This window comes from Camelus bactrianus, chromosome 3 (genome assembly GCF_048773025.1).
Source record: "Camelus bactrianus isolate YW-2024 breed Bactrian camel chromosome 3, ASM4877302v1, whole genome shotgun sequence".
Taxonomy (NCBI): Eukaryota; Metazoa; Chordata; class Mammalia; order Artiodactyla; family Camelidae; genus Camelus; species Camelus bactrianus.
This window is the reverse complement of record NC_133541.1, coordinates 133,071,718-133,093,943: the sequence shown is the minus strand read 5'-3', so window position 1 is coordinate 133,093,943 and position 22,226 is coordinate 133,071,718.

The following is a 22,226-nucleotide window of genomic DNA, read 5'->3' as shown; positions in this document are numbered from 1 at the left end:
TGCCCATTTGTTTCGTGTCTCCCAGTGCTCTTCGCTTTCTTATTGCAGACCTGCATGGTTACAACAAAATGATCTGCAAAACTGAAAATATTTACTCTCTGGCTTTTACAGAAAAGGCTGACCAGCCTCTGGTTCCCGTACCGGTCAACTGATTGGAGTACCTTTCCAGTTTGGAAACATCTGGGCAGGCCCAGGTTTGCAAAATTCTTTAAGAGTAGTTATGGAGTTTTGCTTCTAAACATTTTTATGGCTCTATACTTCTGAGCTGAGGTTGTGCTGTGTAATTCTGAGCCGGGATTTTCTCAAACTGTTTCTTATTTCTTATACCGGACACCCCTAAATTCCAAGGGGAATGGGATGTTAAGGAAGCCATGGAGTTTAGGAAAAAGATACAGATTTCATTTCCATTTAAGCATCGATGTATCTCCATCCTAGGCAGTATCGGTTCTGTGGTATTGATAGGGGAACTAAATAGCAACCAAATTTATAGAAAATAGTGGGTCATTGGGTACACAAGTTCTTCTTTTCAACATTTTTGTAGTGTTTGCAGTTTAAGATGACCGTTCCTGAGAAACAGGCAGCCTCTTAGAATGAAATAGCATTTTCCCTGAACCATACTCAATTTTTATTTCGTAGACAGCAGGAAGGGCAATCACACATCCAACACTTGGGGACCTCAAAGATAAAACGTAACTTTCTGGGAGCACACTCCCCCCGTCTCCCTCTGCTCTTTTCACTGTCCCATTGTCCCTGAAGGCTCTTTTGTATCTTCTGCTCATGACTCCAGTAACTCTTCCTTCTCGTCCCTCAGCTGGTAAGTTTACTTTTCTACTTTGACCAAGCAAACTGAAGCCAACAGAAGAGAACTTTCACCAGCAACTCCCAGCACATCCGCTCGCCTTCTGATGTCTGTGACCTCACTCTCGCTGCCCCACCTCTTATTACAGGTGACATCGAAAGCCAGATCATCCAAAAGTCACCAGGGGGCCCATCCATACAATCTTCTCCGGGCTGTCACTCCCACATCCATCCTCTCTGTCACTACCTCATCTATTTTGTTCTCCTGCTAGTTGGCTCCTATCAGTATATAAAAGTCCATCCTCTTAAAAGAAACAAACAGCACTCCTTGACTCTAATTGGCCCCCACCAATTGCCACCCCATGTCTTTGCAGCAAATCTTTAATGAGTCGTTTAAACTCACTGTCTGCATATTCTCTTGAGCCATTCCCTTTTGCACCCACTCTGGCTTTCCCCCTGATCCCTCGCTCTATGGAAACTGCTCTGTCAAGGCCATCAGTGACCCCACGTTGCTAAATATAGTGGTCAGTTTTTAGTCTTCATCATGCGTGGCCCTTTGGCAGCATTTGACCCAGCTCTTCCATTTCTCCTCCCCCGTGTTCCTGCTTCACTTGGCCTCCAGCCCATCGCTCTGCTTTCGATCCACTGGCTGGTCTTTTGCCAACGTCTCCTCTTTTTTCCAAATATTTACTGCGAATGTGCCTCGGAGTTGGGTCCTGGGTCTCTCCTCTATCTCACTGCTATACTTTTGGTGGAAGCAACCAGACTTGGATATTGACATGCCATCAATTTCTCGATTTGTCCAAAACTCCCTGATTGGCCTTTTCCATTTGGAACTCTCTCCCTGATACTCATATTCTTTTTCTTTCATTCATCTTGCTTTCACATTCATACATATGTTCTACTGTGTAAATTACTTTTCCAAATTTTGAATCAGTCCATACATATCATGTGAAATGCTCAGATCTCTATTATTTCCACTAAGATGCTTATTCTACCTTAGAACCTTTCTGCATTTCTGTATTTATGTCAATAAAGTGAATAGTATTTCTACAAGCCTCATAGTTAAACAGTGTGTTTGTTTGGGGCTACTATGTAACATGAAATAATGATACATCAACATAGTCCTTTTTCATTTAATTTTATGTAACACCAAGATGAGGTTTTTGCACTGAAGACTGTTTCATTGAAATTTTACCTACGTTATGGACAGTCAGTTTATGTGAAAGCCCTCATTTCTCCCCTTTTCTGATATATTTTCCATTTGGCTATTATAACATATACCTTGGCATGAAATAAAATTCCAAATCCATTCACATAATAAAATTAATACATTTAAATTATATTTTTTAATGTTAAAAAGAAAGAAAAAAAACCCCAGACTCCTCTACCTATTAGGCATTTCTGTGGCAATATCTAATAGACTCCTTAATCATGACATTGAAGAACTGAGCTGATTCCAGCCCCTTTCCACCTGCTCAGCCCCATCCCCTGTGGATGGAGAGGACATCCATCCCATTTTCCAGGTCCAGATGTTGGAACCATGTTCTCTCTCTCTCTTTCTCTTACACACACACAGACAGCAAATCCAGCTTGTTAGAAAATTCTGGCTACTCTGAAATCATTAACCACATACTCCCTGTTCCCCACCCTCCTAGGAGCCACCTTCAACCCCTTGTTGGACACCAATTAGCCTACTTCTTCCATCTTTGCTTTTCTACAATCTCATCCACACAGAGTCAGAGGGAGCCTTTAAAAGCATACATTGAGGGGGTGGGTGTAGCTCAGTGATACAGTGCATGCTTAGCATGCATGAGATCCTGGGTTCAAACTACAGCACCTTCACTAAAATAAATAAATTAACCTCCTCCCAAGAAAACTCAAAACAAAAGCATAAATTGGACATCACCCATCCCATCAAAACTCACTAAAAGGGTCACCATTCCATTAGGAGCCAAAGTCGTCCCAAAGTCTTCGAGGACCCGGCCTGCTCTGCCTCTCCGCCCACACTCTCCCCATCACTCTGGGGGCCTCTGGCTCCGGCTCTTCCTTCTTCCTCCGGATCTATTCTGCTTCAAGTTCATTACTCCTTGAGATCTGCCAGGATTGCCTTATTCCCTCCTGCCTGCCTCCCACCCCACCACCATCACCTGAGTTTGCTCATATCACTCTTATTTTTCCCCAAGCTCTTGCTACCCCCATCATGTTGCCTGTTTTCTCTGCTAAAACTCTGAGCCCCCAGTGATGGGGAGTCGTGTCTATTTTGTTGACTAATAAAGCCCAAGAGCCTTGGGAATGGGTATAGTTACTAGATTCCCATAAGTAGTAGGAGCTTATACAGATTTGCTGAATGAAAGCAGAGGTCCTGGTCCAATTCGATGGAGCACTTCTGTGTCCTGCTCAAAGATTAACTCTCCTTTCCTCCTGAGAGAGGATGACCACTTCCTTGGTGATCAAAGGCAAGATCTATTTTCTTTATGCTGTTAACCTTAGGCGGGGAGACTGGGGGATCTTCATTTATATTTTAAAATTTGATTCACTCTGCAGTTTGTCTCCTGTCTATGTATCCTTTTGAGAAACCGTTTATGAGTGATCATTCTTCCATCAGATTGAACAGGATCCAGGGGGAAGTACCAAGCCTGTCCCATCGGCCATCCTGTGTGTCATGTCCTGTGACCCAGTGGATGCTCAGCACGTAAGTGAACCAACAGGAGTGAGTGAAGTGATGGGAACATCTCATTATTGTGGTGGCTGCACTCTGTCCGATGCCTTGAGATTTGAGGAAGGGTTTACAACTGCGGAGGCGAGATGTCAGGTCCTCTGTGCTCTTCCTGAGTGCCCTGGCCTTACCCATTCCCCCAGCCCCCTCTGGGCAGCCAAGCCCAGGAGCTGGGCCACCGGCGATTGTGCTGATCAATAATCCACCTCACCCAATGTCCGGGGGTAAGAGCGGCCAGCACAACTGTTTGTAGACTCTGAAGTCAGGTCCTTGGAGGAATTCCTCACTGAACAATGTTTTGGACCTTTTATTTTTCTCTATAGCCTCCAGCTGAAGAAACAGATTGCCTTAGGTACATGAAAGGTGAGGACACCTACTATCCCCATGGAGCGCAGGTGGGGCTGGGAGTCTGCTGTTTGTACAGCCGGTGGGCTCGTGTTGCTTTGGGCATCCCTGTGCCTGAATTCCTGCAGTACACTCCGTGGTAAGAACGGGGGTGCCTGGCAGGGAGGGAAGCGGGTCGGGGGACTACACAGCTGGGGAGACGTTAACCTGGGGTGAGCGGGAGCCGGCTGATGCATGGAATCTCGGTGCAGGGAACTCTCCAAACTCAGAGAGGTTCCCACTCCCGCAGGGTCCCTTTGATCAGGGTGCTAGGCTGTCAGCACTGCAGGGTCCCTGTGAGGATCATGGTGCCTTCAGGCAGTGGGAAGTGAGGGGTCCAGTGGCAATTAAATTAACTGTGCACCCAAAGCCAACCCCCGTCTCTTTCAGCCTGTTTCCTAATCTGCAAAACTGGAATGATGTTAACCATCCCGCAGGTTTGTTGATGGGCTGGGACACACTAGACTGCCAGGAGCTGGAATTCCTCTGTGCCCTGATTGTAATCCTTCCTTCACACTATTTACTCTCACAAGTTCAGTCTCTCTGTCTCTCTCATTCACTTGTAACTTTCTCTACTGCTCTGGTTTCATTTGATTCCCACCCTCCTCCCAATCCCCAGATGAGTGAAATTAATTTCTGTGTGTCAGTTCCAAATTCCCGGGAAAGATGCTCTGTCCCCTCTGGATTGGTTGTCCAACCCATCAGTTGCAGTCAGAGGAGTGAGTCCCTCTGTGACCAGAGGAGGGGCTCTGCCCAGGCCCCCAGCCACCACTGTGGGAGCACATAGCTCTCCGAGGAGGAGGTACTGGCTGTGACTTGGTGTCACTAAGTGTGAATTTATCTCTCCTCTTGCCCCACATTCATCCTCCTAAACAAAGATGAAAATTAAACACTCCCGAGATTTGTGTCATGGAACACTCAGGGTGGGGGCTAAGAGGGCTGGATTCCCTGCTGAGTGTAAGGGGCTACAGTGACCCCACAACGAGAGCCTGTAAAGGAAACAGCACCGGCCCCACTGGACATTAGGGTGCTAAGTCTGCGTGACATTGAGCCAGGCTTCTGACCACAGCTCAGGGGTCTGTTCTGACCGGTTAGTCTTTGAAACCAACCAGCTTTGGATTCCTCAATCCCTCCCTGAGGTTTTACCTGAACCACGAGCTTCTGTATCTCTGAAGACAGATGATGAGGACCCTTCACGTAAGGCATTTGCACAGCCCTGTGCGGGAATTTGTGCTGCACGGTCTGCCCGGCGAGCTGACCAAAGTTCGTATTTTACTGATCTTAGAAATAGTCTGGTTTCCTGATGCACTGTTTCACTGAACAAGCAACAGAAGCCACCTCTGGCTGATAAAAGCAAAAAAGGGACTTAATGAAAAGATACTGGGAGGGTGCATGGAGTGGCCCAGACCAGAGCCGACCCGGGGGCCGTAGGAGATGTTGGGGAGCCTCAGGCACCAGGCTGCGCAGGGTGCTACCAGGCCCCCTGCTGCCCCAGCAGGGACCCCACTCCTCCTGACACTCCACCTCACTGCAGGTTCATGTCCCAGCAGGGCCAGGTCACACTGAAGCCACCAGCACACACCTCAATGGGGGAGTTGGCCCCTTCTCAGCTGAGGGCGTGCCTGGTGTGGGGAGATGCCCAGTTAGAGGAAGGCGGTTCCCCTACTGTTCCGAGTTAATGCGCAAGTCAGTGTCCATCACTCAGGAGAGCCGGGCTGGTCGGACCTCATTGTGGTGACTAGGCCGTCTGAGTTCACGTATTACTTTTTAGGTTGGAAGGCCCAAGAGGGAGAAAAAGTGGAGGTTCTAGTACTTATTTTATATTTCCCATGTACCAGGTGCGGTAAGCAAGCCACTTCAGACAAGGCCCATAACAACCACATTAATAGGCCACGGAGAAAGTCATGCAGTCAGGCCTCTGCAGCCCCGAAACCCGTGTCCTCATCAGTTCCGTAGTTACCAGTGGAAGTTGTAGGGATTTATGGGACTGTGTGCTCCTGTGGGGGCTGGGATGTGTGTGTTTAAATCCACATCTTCAGAAACTCGGCCAGAACCACAGCCACTGATTGTCTGCATGGAGGCAGAGGAGGGGAGGCTTCCAGCCTCTGGTCCAGCTCGTGTGGAGCTCAGAAGTTGCTCCTTCTGTCCTGAAAACAACACCAGAGCTGAGGGAGCTGCAAACCCACTGCTCTTCTTAGATCCACAAGAAAACTGAGGGGGAAAGCTGCTCCCAACACAGAGAGGCAGCCGGGCAGGCTTGGAGAGTCACAGCTCCCAGGGCAGAACCCGCTTTTGTAAGAACCCCGGGGGCAGGCAGATTTAACAGGTCCCTGAGGCCAGCTGGAGGCTCAGCGTGGGGATGTCCGAGTGTGACAACTCCAGGGGGCCAGTCAGAGGGGCCCCCTGCTCTTTTTCATGCATTTTACTTCCAGGACCGTTTCCTGTTCTCAGAGTGAAGATCATAGGAAAACTCCTCATGGTTCCTGCCAGGAAAGGAAAAAATAGCTCTATTGAAATACACCCAGAACATTCTCTTCCATTGTGGGGGGTTGTGTTTTGTTTTTTTTTTAATGAGAAATTATTTTACCAGAGCCTAACCTACCTGGGGGAAGGGAAATACCTTCTGTGTCACCCAAATTGGGGTGGGGGAAAGAGACACACTTGTGGAGGTCACAGCTCAGGGCACAGGCTCAATGAGAACTAATCACAGGACTACAAATGCCCTGCTCTGTCCCACTCCCCCAACACCTTACCTCCATTTCAGTAGGGCCCCTGTGTTATAACAGGAATAAAATTAAAAGAAGTAAATGTCTCAGGAGTGTCTAGGGAAAACCCAAAGACAGCGGGGAGATGGAAACAAGGACTCACGGGTGGCTTTAGCCTCTCGCACGAATAGCTGTAGCAAACTACACACAGCCCAGCCCCAGTAGATAAACAGAAAACCTCACAGAAGAAACTATTTATTTTGGTTCTCTTACCCAGTGCATTCCATGGTGCATCCTCGCCTAGAATTGAGTGGAAGCAAGTCCATCTCAGAAGGGACATACCTGAAGAGAAATGGCTTTCCAGACTCTGAAGGGCAGAGAAAGCACCAGCCTGGGTTAGAGAAAGGTGAGGGGTGGGGTAGGGGGTGGGCTGCATTCTTCCCCAAATAAGGAACCTTCCTGAGGCCAGCACAGTGGGAGGGAGGGCCATAGGGTGGAAGCAGCCAGACTTCTTCCTGAGAAGTGATAGGATGCCTCCAAGGGACCATTCAGATGCCCAAACTGTGTCCTGATGGTGGGAGCCAGTCGGTCTGCCTCAGAGCCCAGGACTGAGGTGGGCGCACAGCAGGCCGGTCTTACTTGGCCGGATCAATTTCACTTCTCCGAAACCCTGTGTAAAACATGAAGCGTGGACGACCTGGTGAGCACAGCTCTGCCCTCAAGACCGGTTTCAACTCCTCTCTTCCCAGAGAACAGCATCTCTGAGCCCGTCCTGGGTGACCTCACAGAGATCACCCTAGTGGCCCAGGCTAGTGACCGGGAACATGTACCTTCCTGCAGCCAACCCCAGACGTCCACTGATGCATCATATACTGGCAAAGATGTGAGTTCCTGTGCATTGGTCTAACAGCAGAGACTGCCACAGGCCCAAGAGGTGGTGTGTGGGACAAGCAGGGGTGCAGGAGTGTACGCAGTGCAAAGGTGTAAATGGTGGCAGGGGTGCAGGGGCTGTGGAGGGTGCAGGCAGTTCAGGGGATGCGGGGGTGCAGGCAGTGCGGAAGGGCAGAGAGTGGCAGGGGTGCAGAGGTACAGGGAGTGTAGGGGTGCAGGAAGGTGCTCCGGCACGTGGCCAGGGTCAGAAGGCAAGTGCACATCCTCGCAGTCAGCCTGACCCCGGGAGATTAGTGCAATGGTCTGGGGTGGCGGAGGGGGCGGCGGCGGCGGCGGCGGCGGCGGCGGTGGGTGGGAGGCTGCCCGGGCAAGCGGGTCGATTTCTTCTCTTCCCTGCAGCCTGGCCTTGGGGGGTGTTGGCCGCCGGAGATTCGCCAGATGTTGGACTCCAGGTAAGCTTGCTCCTGGGTGGTGGGGCGGTTAGGTCAGTGGGCGGTGGCAGCGGCAAGGGGGCGGAGCGGGGCTGCCCCTGGCGAACTGATGGAATAGCTGCCTTCTCCCGGCTGCCGGGCCTGGGAGCGGCCTCTGCTGCCCCAGGTCGCTGCACACACCTGTCCCACTCAGCAAGCTGAGTGGGGAGTGGAGGCGGTGTGGTTAAGGTGCAGGGCCCACGGGGATAGGGGGGCTGCCGCACGGAAGCCGGTCAATTCGCTCCGCTCTCCCCCGCGGCGGAGCCAGGGGCGGCTTCTGCTGCCGTAGAGGCGGGACGCCGGTCTCCAGGTGAGCTTGGTCCTGGGAGGCGGCGGCGGCGGCGGCGGCTGGGGGTTGGGGTCCGTTCCAGGGAGCTGCTCCATTTCTTCTCTCCCCCGCGGCCTGGCCTGGGGGCGACCTCTGCCGCCAGAGATTTGCCTGAGGTCCGACTCCAGGTGAGCTTGCTCCTGGGAGATGGGTGCGGTGCAGTCAGGGGGCTGGGATGGTGGTGGCTGCGGGGATAGGGAGGCTGCCCCGGGGGAGCTTGAGGATTAGCTCCCATGTCTGTGCCGCGTGGCCTGCAGGCGGCCTCTGCTGCGCCAGGTCCTGGGACAACCCTTTCCCACTTTGCCTGCTGGGGGCGGGAGGCAGGGTAGTCAGGGTGCACGGGTGGCGGGGGTCGGGGGCCTGCAGCGGGGGAGCGGGCACATTTACTCCCATCTTCCCCGCGGCTTGTCCTGGGGGCGGTGTCTCTTGCCCTGGGTTAAGAGACACGTGTATCCTAGTCAGCCTGGCCCCAGGAGGCGGGCGTGTTACGTTGGGGGTGGTGGCAGCAGCGGCAGGTTTTCCCATGGAGCCGGTCCATTTGCTCCCATTTCTCCCCGTGGTTTGCCCTGGGGGCGGTCCCTGTTGTCCCTAGTTCGCCGGACGTCCATCTCCAGGTCAGCCTGCTCCCTAGAGGCGGCCACCGTGAGGTCAGGGGGCAGGAGCGGTGGCTGCTGTGGGGGTAGGGGGCTGCCTTGGGGAGCTGGTGGATTGGCTCCCGTCTCCCCGATGGCCTGGTGTGGGAGTGGCCTCTCCTGCCTCAGATCACCAGACACACCTGTCCCATTTAGCCTGCTGGGGGAGGGGCGCCCTGGGAAGTGCCTTTAAAGTGTGGGGGAGGCGACGGCAGGCGTAGAGGACCTGCAGCGCGGAGCCTGTCAATTTGCTCTCCTCTTCCCCACGGCCAAACCTGGGGGCGTACTCTGCTGCCCAAGAAGCCGGATGCCCGTCTCCAGGTCAGCTTGCTCCTGGGAGGCGGGCGCGATGCTGTCGAGGGGCAGAGGCAGCTGCGACGGCCGGCTGCCCCGCCTAATGGGGCCACTTCTTCTCCTCTCCCCTGACCTGGCCTGGGGACGGCCTCTCCCGCCCAAGATTAGCCTGAAACCCCACACCCGGTCAGGTTGCTCCTGGGAGGTGGGCGCGGTGACATCAAGGGTTGGAGAGGAGGGGGGTCTGCCCCTGGCGGGCTGGAGGATAAGCTCCCATCTCTCTGGAGGCCTGACGTGGGGGTGGCATCTGCTGCCCCTCATTCCTGGGTCACCCTTCTCCAGGACATATTGCCCCGGGGGTGCTGTAGGCTGCGGGGGCGGCGGGTTGTTGGCGGGGGTATGGAGCTTGCCGCTTGGGAGCTGGTGGTTTAGATCCCATTTCCCCCACAGCTTGGCCTGGGGGCAGCCTCTGTTGCCCCAGGTCGCAAAGCACTGTTTCCCTGACAGCTTAACCACCGGAAGTGGGCAGGATGTGCTGAGGGGGCGGAGGCAGCCGCCAAGGCAGCGACAGAGGGGGCTGTCCCTGGCCAGCCGGTCAATTTGTTCCCATCTCAACATTTGCTGTCCCAGTTTCGCAGGACGCCCTTCTCCAGTTTATCCTTCTCCTGGGAGGTAGGCTCAGTGCATGCAGCCCAAGGTCTGGGCTCTCCCCTGGGGAGGGGCATAACGCTCTTCTTCTTCTTTGTCTTTATTCTTCAGCAAAGTGGTTACTGGCCCCAATTCTTAATTCTGAGAAAGTGTAGCCTGTGTTACGGAGGAGCTGCTGGACAGTGAGGTTTCTGGGTGGGTTTTCACATCAGCTGATGCCCCAGGCAGGCAGGAAATGTATTGCTTAGAGCTTCTTAGTCTGGAGTTGGGGGATGGCCCCGCCATCCTCACCATGCTTTTTAAAAATGTGTTACTCCCCTCTTTTTCCTAGGTGACATTTTAGGTTATTGGGTCCCAGATTGCTGGCACACTCATCCCTGTTTTCAAACATCTTTTAAACTTGGGTGAAGTGATAAGTTGGGGAAGAAGATGATTTACTGAAAGGTAAGAATACTTAAATTTGCATTAAAGCTACATTCTGTCAATCTTTCTCAAATGATTTTTCTCTGATTCTAAATCCATGACCTAGTGAATGTTGTACTCCTGTGTAAATCATTGATCTTCACATCACACTTGTTGAGTGGTCAACGAGATTTGTTATTTAGATTATTCCTGAAAGGAAAAGCTCAGGCTTTTGAGAATTCCTTGTCTGATGTCACCCAGGCAGTCACAGTAGAAGACAGAGCTGATATAAAAATCCCTCACCTGCCTGAACTGCAAAGCTTCTGGGATTACTGATCCCTGAAATGCAGGTGACTCTTGATGATAATCTGGGGGATGGTTTATATGATCAGATTCTTCCAGTCCTGTAAATGGGTTCCGTGGCCCCAGCCCCGGGAGAGCTGGTCATAAGGGCCATATCGTGAGGGGTGGGATGGGAAGGCAAGGTCTAAGAGCTGGCATCACTGAGATTCCACACTCGCTAAACACAGACCCCAGAGCCTAATTGTTGTCAGGTTCTGTTCTGGATTTGAGAGTGTGTTCAGACATGATTCTTGCCCTTCAGGGGTCACTGCCTGGGTGGAAGTAACCTTTACATAAATCTGGGGAGGATGACAATTAAGTAGATGGGCTGTTATGATTCTCAGTGTGCCCAGGCTCGCTCTTCCAGGCACTCGTGGGACTAACGAGAGTCATGTTATTCACTCATACACTGATTTATTACCCTTGAATTGATCATTTGTCCCACAGTAAGTGAAACAAGCGATGAGGAACCTGAGTTTTGTCCCCTTTCCTAGCACTGATTGTATCTGTCAGTCAGGCGCCCTGCGTATGCATTGTGAAATGGTGGTATTTCTTGCCCAATGGGACTGCACTGTCAGTTCTGAGAATCAGGGGAGACACGTGGGTAGGACAGCACACTGACACATATGGCACCCCCCCCACCCCATGAGACAGCATTGTCGATGCTCAGGTGACCCGATGTAGACCGCGGTGCTAAATCTGAGCATGTTTAGTGATCTTGGTGGCTATGAAAATACAGACTGCCGGTCCCTAATTCTGGAGATTCTGAGGGTGTGCACCCCAGAATTCTGCATTTTAAGAAGCACTTTAACTAATTCTGATGAAGATGATCTGAGTGTCCCACTGAGAAACACTGGTGTGCGATGCACCAGTATTGAGGATTCTCAGGGAGCGATGTTTTTTCAGGATGGTCCAAGGGCCCTCACGAGACTTTTGCCTTGGGTGTAATTGTATGTGTTCGAAAGTGATGTCTCTCACTTCCAGTGCTTGTCAGCATGCTCTGTGCAGGGATTTGCTCTCAGCAGATATCAAAAACTATAAGTCTTCAGGTCACCGAGCTAGAGTGTGGGCGATCTTTTATTTTGGTTTTCTTTATTGCAATGCGGAGTCTCCCGAGAAGAGATTCAGACTGAACAGCTTTGTGTCGGACTTTGGAAGACCGCTGGTGCCCAAGGGGTTCTCTGGCAGCACAATGACGAATCTAGGTCCCTCTTTCACTGCTACGTCAATGAAGTGGACCGCATGGACAAGGCCAAAGCTGGTATCCCAACCATAGCCCTTGACAGTGATGTTCGGCTCCAGGAAGCCATCAGATGCAGCATGTGGCCAGAGAAGGAGCCTAACGGGCTCATGAAATGTGACACCCCCAGCTTCATCAACACGGACCAGAACTCTTCCTTTGGGGAAGATGATCTCCTGATTTTGGAACCACCGATTGTTCTAGAAAATAAGCCAGTTGCCCAGACCTCACACAAAGACTTGAATTGGAAATGTGCTTTGTCAAGTGTTTCTCTGAAGATGTGAAGTCTGTCTTTGTATGGCAGGAAGTCCCCTTTCACAAAATTGTATGTGTTTGTGTCTGAGAGAGAGAAATGGAGACAGACAGAAAGACGGAGACAGAAGAGAGCCCCCTCAGAAGAGAGCTAGTTAAGGTGAGTTTTTGTGCCTTAGTAAACATTTGGGGTTTTGGGGGGAACAAAGTATTTACACTGTCTCATTCTCCTCGTTGGAAACCTTGGCCCCGTCCTCAGTGTCAGCGGCCTTGAACGGGGTTGCCATGGTGCTTTTCATCTGGCGCTGCCACTTCCACGCTCTGCCTTTAGCACGTTGCTTTGCCTCCCAGGGCTGCCACCCTTTAAACTGTAAGGTGAGGAGTCTGGAGTAGATGATCCATCCCAGCTCTGCTGTTTTGCAAATTTCTGATTTCGTATTCGGATGAGGCTGGGATACACCCAGAGCAGCATAAACCAGGCCCTACCTCCTGTCTCTTGCTGGGGCATCCCTCAGGTCTGTGCCTTCTACTCAAGCCTTTACTGAGCCCAGCTTTTGTCAGGAGCCCAAGTGCCTACCGGGATGGCAGGAGACCTGTCTCTCCTGGTCACGGTGGCAGACATTTCTATTGGTTGTGCTGAAACAGCTCTTCTGAGATCCTCCGGCCACCCTTGCTCCAACCTGAGGACAGACCTACCGTTCCTTTCCTAGGAGGAGGATCAATCCATGGTGCATTTTATGACAATCCTGTCCCCAGGAATGCACGGAAGGTTATCAGCTGAGTGAGGGGAAGTGCCTCTGTGTCTCTGTGTCCCTGTATCTCTGTCTGCTCACAGTGCCCTGCCACCGGCTACTGAACAAGAAAAGTGCTATTCACCATGCTGTGTCTTTTGCAGATGTGTAGGTGATGGTCTTGTGGCTCATGTGTGGGCTTTGTGCTGGGATGGTGAAGGGCTTATAAATACCTCATCAACATGTATTCGAGATGGCCTGGTGCCACACAGACTTGATTCATGAAGGCATCAAGCCTGCACACTGGTTTGGAAACAACTTGGTTTTGATCAGTCACACTGCATGCATGACTCACTGCTGATCTCTGGGTGGTTTTTTCATTTTAGATTTATTCACCCAGTGTCTTGCTTAAGCTGAAAAATACATTTATTTCACTAGAATATTCTCAGATTCTTTGTTTTCACACATCCAGTTGTTTAATTCCTTTAAAAATCATTTTGTGTTTATAATGCCTCCTAATATCTATCATCTCTAGGTTCCCAGTGGCCTGAGCCATGCACCAGATTTGATGTAGGAACTGTTCCACCAAAAGAAATCCCTTTGCCATAATATCTTTTGAGGAAAATATTATTCTTTAAGGCTCTAACAGTAAATCGTAGAACAAAGCATGGAACATTTATTGTAGTTAATACATGTTCATGCAAAAAGAAATGATATTTTCATTAAACAATGTTGATTTTAATAACTTTTACTAATGTGAATATTATTACTCATAATTTAAGTAACCAAATAAAACCACAGTTATTTATTATGAAGTTTGAAAACTATTTACACTGTCTCTCAATTAGAGGTAGCTTTATTGGAAGACTGAAGGGTATTTAAAAGATGGAAAAATACCCATGATGACACCATCATTTTTATTAACTAAATATCAAGAACTGTGCAGGGTTAAGATTGAACCCTCTGCAAGCTCTCAAGTTAGCATGAGGTAGTTTGTGGATGCTGCCAGAAGACAGGAGACTCCCCCAGGTTCAGAGACAAAGAACTTCTTGCCAGCACAGCAGGCAGCTTGGGGTTCATGTTCATGTTGGTTCCTGAGTTTATTTCCTTTTGCTGTTCTAACAAAGGACCACAGACTCAGTGGCTTAAAGCAATACACATTCATCATCTCACTGTTCTTTTGTGCAGAAGTGCAAAGTCATTGTCAGTGGGCTTAAACCAACGTGTGGCCAAGGCTACGTTCCACACCGAGGCTCTAGGGAGGGATTCGTCTTCCTACCTTTCCCAGCTTGCAGAGGTGTTCACACTCCTTGGCCCAGGGCCCTGTGTCACTGTGACCTCTGCTGCCACTTTACATCTCTGTCTCTGACTATATAGATATAAAGGAAGAGTCTTCGACATCTGGTATGGACCCTTTTTCCTAAATGGACATTGTATCTCTATTTATGTGCAGATTAAAACCCCTTCCCTCCAGGGTGTGGTGGCATCAGCTCACAAGATTACCACTCTGGGCTTTAAGTGTCCTCTTTGTAATGACACCTGGGAACTTCTCTTTCCATAGTTAGCTCTCTGTTACATTTGTTGTTGTATTTTACCCGGCATTACTGAAAGTTTTACTTAAAATGGATCCTAATTAGCTCTGTTTACCTGTTTCCAGAGCTGAAGGCTTCAGTTCTAGATTATCTGTTTGATTTCTCTTAAAAATACATTCCAGTATATTTCTCTGGTGAAAGTCTTTACCCTGTTGTCTATTCTCCCATAATTTCCTTATTTTCTTGAATATATTAAAAGTATTTTATAGCCTTTATTGGTAACTCTGATGCCTACATCACCTGGGGGTTTGCATCCTTTGTCTAATATTTCTTATTCTCATATTATCCGTTATATAGTCTTGACATGTTGCATGTCTTGAAATTCTTTATTACATGGCAGACATTGCAAATGAAAAATCCATATGTTATTTTCCGTGAGAGGTTTTCTACCTTCCTGTTAGGCAAACAGGGTGAGGGACTGATCATGTCGCTCCAATCAGGCGCTGAGGTGGATCAGGACTGAAGTGCCTTTTTTCTTAAAACAGCTTTGAGGTATACTTGGCAAAGTAATTTTCACACGTATAAAGTGTACAGCTAATACGTTTTGACATAAGTATATCCCCAAGAAACCATGACCACATTCAAGAGAGTGAACATACCCATCACCCACAAAGCTTCTCTCCTGCCATTTGTTGTCCCTCCCTCCCTCCCCATCCCTTCCCCTGGAAACCATTGATCTGCTTTCCATCACAACATATTGGTCTGCATTTTCAAGATCCTTGTATGAATGGATTAATGCAGTATCTACTCTATGTTGTCTGACTTCTTTCATTCAGTGTAATTATTTTGAGAGTCATCTGTGTTGCTGTATTAATAGCTTATTTTTCTTATAGCAGAGTATTGTTTAGTGCTGAGTTTTTACTGAAGAGTTTGTTGTGAGCAGTGTTTGGATAGACCATCATTTGTTTCTCCATTTACTTCTTGATGGATGCATGGGTTATTTACAACTTGAGCTATTATAAATAAAATTGCAGTGAATATTTGGTTACAAGCCTTTATATGGACATATGCTTTTCTTTTCTAAAGCACCACATGAGGAATATCTGGGTTATATGGTAGATAGGTATTTACCTTTTTTAAAGAAACTGTTAAAGACTTTTCCAAAATGGTTGTACTATTGTAAATTCCTTGTGGTGTGTATCAGCTCTGGTTGCTCTACTTCCTTACCAGCATTTTGTAAGGTCAGTCTTTCTAATCGTATTCATTCTTGTATGTATGTGTACTAGTATCTCACTGTGGTTTTTGAAAGCATCTCTCTAATGACTAATGGCATCTTTAATCAGCATCTTTTCATATGCTTATTATCCATCTGGATATCTTTACTGAAGTGTGTTTTCTGGCCTCATTCATTCATTCAGGTGTTTGCATTATTATTGAGTTTTGAGACCTCTTTATTCTGGATGAGATACAAAGAGAGACCTTTATCAGATATATGATCTGCAAATAGCTTCTGTCTAAGGCTTGTCTTTTCATTTGCTTAGCAGTGTTTAGAACAGCTTTGAAGAGTCTTCATTTTGATAAAGTTCACTCTATCAGTTTCTTTTTAAAATAGATTATACTTTTGGTGTCATAGCAAAGAAATATTTGCCAAACCCAAGGTCATAAAGCTTAAGCCTATGCTTTTTCTCCTAGCTGTTTTATAGTTTTAGATTTCCTATTAAGATCTATGATCCATTGTGACTTAATTTTTGTATATTTTGTGAGGTGTGGATCAAAGTTCATTTTTTTTTTTTTTTGCATATCACTATCTAATTCTTCCAGCACTACTTGTTGAAAAGATCCTTTCTCCACTGCATCCTTTTTGAGAATCAATTGTCTATATAAGTGTTGGTTTAGTTCTGAACATTCTATTCTGCTCCATTATTCTATTTTCCTGTTTTACACCAACACCATACTTTCTGATTACTGTAGTTTAAAAAAAAAAAAAAAAAGGCTGAAAATCAGATAGTGCAAATCTTCCAACTTTGTTTTTCTTGTTCAAAATTGTTTTGGATATTTGGGATCCTTTGAATTTTTATATGAATTTTAGAATCAGTTTTAAAATTCCTTACATCCTGTTCTGCCAAATTTCCACCCATGTCTTTGGCCATCTCCAAAGCCACATTTTCTGAAGAAGTCTCTCTAGATCCCAGGTGAAAGGAATTTCTGTTTCATCTGTGCTCCAATCACATTTGATATTATTTGATTACATTTATTCATATTTGGCTGGATGTACTTGTGTGATCTTTCCTGCCATATAGTAAATCTCTCAAGATTTGGAATCTTGACTTGGTTCCCTCTGTCTGCTGAGAAAACTAGTTCTATGCTTTGCAGGAGTGAGCCCTGCAGTAAGAGGTATCTGCAGCACACATCTAACTCATTGCTTGCATATCGTCAAGGAATCCTGCAGATTTAGAATTGTTTATTGATTGTTGTCTCCAAGACGGCTCAGCCTTTTTTATTTCTATTGCTACTGCTGCAGTTTCAAAGGAAAATGGGCTAATTATTTTCCAAATATCAAAACATACTGTAATTGAGCTGTGACGCAAATTATGTGCTGCTGTTTCTTAACAACCTGCTTAGTGTTCACAGGTACCTTCACTCATGGAACTTTTGGGAGAATGTCATATCCTCAGAGATAGCAATGCTGTCTTTGGCAACCTGAGCGGTAGTATCTGAACTCACTCCTGCTGTTTTTCCAGTGCCCCCTCTAGCACTCCTCCAGCCCTCCATGGGGGGCCTGCAGTTCTTCCCTCGAAAATCCTGTTGTTTCTCAGGAAGAATTCCCTATGAAACATATTCATGTCCTTCTTGTGGGGACATTCAGTCCAGAGACCTGACAGCAGGGGAAAATGTTTAGACTGCTTTTGGTAGAACGTAAATTCTTCCATACTTGTTAGAAGCAAATCCAATGAGGAAACTGTGTTGGCATCTAACAAATCAGGATAAATGTCTGATGAGGAAGATCAGCTTCCCCATCCCACTCAGGCGTCATGTTGATGTGACGCTCACCTTGGCTAACATTTTCTCCTGTGAGCAACGTGAAGTTCAAGACGTTATGAATGGCTTTTTGTTTTTCTTCCTTAGTCTTTCCACATTCACTGTGTCTGGTGAGATTATATGAATCCTGCTTATTTTCAGCCCAGCACTAAGCTTTTTAAAAGGATCACGTGTTTAAAAGGCTAGTGGACAATTTGTTAGAAGATTGAAATCCTTAGACTTTGGTCCTAGAGTTGAATCTTGGTTACTGGTGAATGAGAATTCCCGTTAAAATTTTAAATTCAGTGATATAAAGTTTTAAAAATAGTTAAATATTAGTCAATTTCATTAAACACTACAGCAGTTATTTACTTTTAAGCCTGTCTCTGAGGCAATTTTGCAATGATTCCCTCCCTTTATTAATTCCCTCTTTATCAGAATCCTTGAGAGGTCCCTGTCATCATTGTCAGTATCATCATCATCATCACCATCATCATGGAACTGATTCCTCTGGGAGATTCTAGGAAAATAAAGAGCTGGACGGGGTTATGTGCAGGTCAGTGTGTGCATATACAGTAAGAACAGTTGTCAGACATTAGATTCAAGATACCCATTCCATTTAGAGAAGAATGTGGTCATGAAATCCTGATGTGCTGAATGAAGGAAGCGATGGGAACAGGGTAGTCAATGGAAAGGAGGAGGAAGTGAGCGAAGCGGGGAGCATAGGTCCTTGGTTAGGTGATCAGCACATTGGTGAGAATGAGGGGAGTGTTATGGCAGAATCATGTCCCTCCCCGGCCACAGGGTAGCCACCTGTGACATGTTACTGTACATGGCAAAATGCATGACAGATATTTTAGGACAAAAATCTTAGAGGATTTCTGTCTTCTAAATTGTCTATCAGTTAGCATTTTAAACCCATGATACATTATTAAAGATTAGTGCAGGGGGACAAATAAAAAGGATTCATATAATCTCACCAGACATACTGAATGTAGAAAGGCTAAGGAAGAAAAACAAAAAGTCATTCATATGTGCCTTGAACCATAAAATGCCCATGAGAGGAAATGTTACACAGGTGAGTGTCGCAGCCACATCCATAATGCCTGAATGGGATGGGACAAGGGGATCCTGAGATGAGACAATAGGGCGAGTAGCCTGGATTGTCCAGGTGGGCCGAATGTAATCACAGGGGTCCTTGAAATGGAGGACATTTCCCAGCTGAGTTTAAAATCAGAGGGAGGTGTAGCCATAGAGCAATGTTCAGAAAGGCTGCTGACCATGAAAATGGAGGAAGTCGTGGGGCACAAGCTAAGGAAGGTGGGTGACCTCTGGAAACTGGAAAAAAACAACAACAACAAGGAAACATTCTCTTCTAGACCCTCTAGAAGGAAGGAACCCTGCTGCTACCTTGAATTTAGCCCAATGAGAACTGTGTTGGATCTCTGACCTCCACAGCCATAAGCTGATAAATCTGTGCTGGTTTAAGCTCTTAAGCTTATGGAAATTTCTTACATTGGTAAGAGGAAAATAACATAGTGAGCCGTAGTGTAACGGATTAAAGGTATAGGATGGGGTGTGGAGAGGATTCTGACATTTACAACTAAAAAACAACCAGGTGAAGTGGAAGGTGTTTTAAGGAAGACCTACCTGGCAGGGCTATTAAGCAGACTGGAGCGAGGGGAGCATTGGAGTTAGAGGAATCAATTAAATCTCTACCAGAAAAATAAGGAATAAAATGTAACAGGGCTTCAGTGATAGTGGATGTAGGAATGGAAATGGGCAGAGAGACATAAATATTACTTTGAAATTAGCTACAGGTTTGATGACTGCATGTTGGGGAGACTTAGCCGATGTGTGGACTGAATGTTTGCATCCCCTCAAAATCCATATGTCGAAACCCCATCTCCCAGGGTGATGGTATTGGGAGGTGGGGCCTTTGGGACGTGATTAGTAGGATAAAATGAGGTCATGAGAGTAGAGCCCTCATGAATGGGATTAGTGTTCTTATACAAGCCCCCAGAGTGCTTGCTTCTCTCTGCTCTCTGGGATATGAAGATATTGGGAAGACAGCCATCTTCGAGCTGGCAATCCTCTCAAGGATACATTGACCTTGAAAGTCTCAGCCTCCAAACCATAAGGAATATGCTGGTTGTTTAAGCCACCCGACCCACGGTAATTTGTTACAGCACCCCAGACTGACGAAGACAGTGGAGAATGCCTCTGAGTTTGGCACTGATTGCCTGGAGAATGCTGAAACCCAGGGAAGTGGGCAGCACAGACGTTTACTCATTTAATCCTGCCAACACAGTAGGAGATAGAGTCTACATATTCCTCGCTACTTAAAAGGTAAGGAAAAAGAGGCACAAATAATAACAACGACAACAAAAACAACAATAATTTGTCCAAGATTCACACAGAACCCCCTGGAGGCAGAGTGAGAATTTATACTCAGGCAGGCTGGCCCCAGAGCCCCTGCTCATAACTAATAAGTCAGATCACCTTGCTTATGTGGATCAGTTTTTTTCAACTGTGATATGAGGGTACTGTGTCCAGTAACTTATAATTTCAAAATACTTCACTGTAACGGAATCATTAGTCACAGGCCTTACAAACCACAGAAACCTACACATACAAAAATATCTCGTTAGGTCAAGATAACCAATAACGTTTTTAAATATTATACCTGCTGGGCCTTTGCAATAAAATGTCTTTTTATAATTCTGTCTGGCTACAGAATAACTTCATAATCCTGCATGTTGCTGGTAGCTCCCATGTTGGACAGCACGGGCCTAGAGATTTTAAATTACTTGCCCAGACTCGCCCAGGAAGCTCGTGGTGGGATCCGAGCTATAGTCTGGGACTTTTCCTTCCTATCCAACAAGTCCCTCATGGAAGTTTAGAAGCTTCTCCTTTGGTGCCCAGCTGTCTAGCCGTACTTATAACATCTTGTCAGGTGTTCCAGCCTGCTCCTGAACATCAGCCAGAACCCACTTCTGCTCTATTTTGTCCAGGTAATACCTTCTAGCAACTTCCATTGCCTTCTTGGCATCAGTTCTTACCTGGAAGGGTAGTGGCTAGAGGTGGAAATGTGTCCACATGACAGGTTTTTCATAAACATAGCAGGAGTGGTCAAGAGAATAAAACGTCAGGAAGATGAGTAGAAGCAGGTCATTTAATATACCAAATGGGTACTTCCAATGTGTGTGTTTCCGAGTCCAGGCTTGTTCTGCTCGTGCATTACAGGCCAATAAATCAGGAGACCAGGTTTTGGGGGCAAGAAATAGCGACTTTAATTTGGAAAGCCAGCTGAGAAATGGTAGAATAATGTCCTGGGGAACCATCACCCCAAGTCAGATTTCAGGCTCTTCTCATATTAAAAATGGGAAGTGGGAATGCTTGGTTGTTGCAAACTTGGTGTATGAATTCTTTGTTGTTAGAATCCTTTGTTCTTGCAGCTCTTCACCTGGGTCACATCCGTGTAAACCTCCAACAAACAAATGTTGTTTTCTATTCTGTAACTTGTTATCTTTATGTGAATAGAAAAGTGTTAATATCCTTCAAAGTCAGAGCCTTGAGAATAGGGTCTCCTGTATATTTCAGGCTCTAGGCAACATTGTTTTACAAAAGGTGCAGAACCAACAAGACTAAGCCTAGGAAACAGGGCACAGGGTTAAAGTCAAAGGAACAGATCTAATATGGAGTCAGATTTTTTCTTTCCTATTTCAGTAGTGCCATGGAGAAGGCAGTTTGGGCAGCTTTTTGTAGGGTCCTGGAGGCTTTCTCTCTCAGCCTCTGTGTGCCTCTGTTGAAAACCCTTCATAGCTATCTGGCCTGCTGGAAAACCACTCCGCCTGTTTTGCCCTGAAGATGTGTTCTGTTTATAACTGATCTCTACTTCTTGGAAAACAACTCAATAAAAACTCAGTTGGTTTTCCACCAGCCATGGGCAGGGGTGAGGAATAGCACTTTATTATTTTATGAAAAAAAATAAAAGAAGTCTTAAAACAGCACTGGGCACATAGGAGAGAGTCAAAAAATGCTTCCTGGCTGAAATCAAGTGATGGCTCAGTGATTCCATGGCTGCTTTATTTGCTGAGCTTGCTACTCCTTTGCTCCATTACACATTTTTTTTAACTGAAAAAGAAATACATGCATGTGGTTAAAAAATTTCAAACAGAGCACAAAAATACACAAGTGAAAGAAGTTTTCCCTCATCCTCTCTTCTTTCAGCCCTCCCTGGAGATGCCACTGTTTACAAACCTTTGTGTGTTTTCCAGATATGCTATGCACATTCCGACCTATGTATGTAAATTCCTTTAAAATATTACTTATTTTTAACTTAAAGGGATTTAAATCCTCATGTGTCTTCTGCCCTGGTAATAGAAAAGAACAAATCTGACTAGATCTGTTCCTTTGACTAAACTCTGTGCTCTGTCTCCTAGGCTTCATCTTGCTTGTAAAACAATGTTGCCTAGAGCCTAAAATATACAGGAGAGCCTATTTTGAATGCTCTGACCTTTAAGGATATTTAACACTTTTCCATTCATATAAAGATAACAAGTTACCTAATAGAAAATAACGTTTGTTTTGTTGGAGGTTTACAGGGATCTGACCCAGGTAGATAGCTGCAAGAACAAAGGATTCTAACAACAAAGAATTACTACATCAAGAAGATTGCAAAAACCAAGCTCGTAGGAAAGGAGCCTGAATTCTGACTTGGGGAGATGGTTTTCCAGGACATTAGTTTGCCATCTAGGTCTACAGAAAGTTGCTATTTCATGCCCCAACACCTGGTCTCCCAACTTACTGGCCTGTCCTGCATTAAGGAGAATGAATT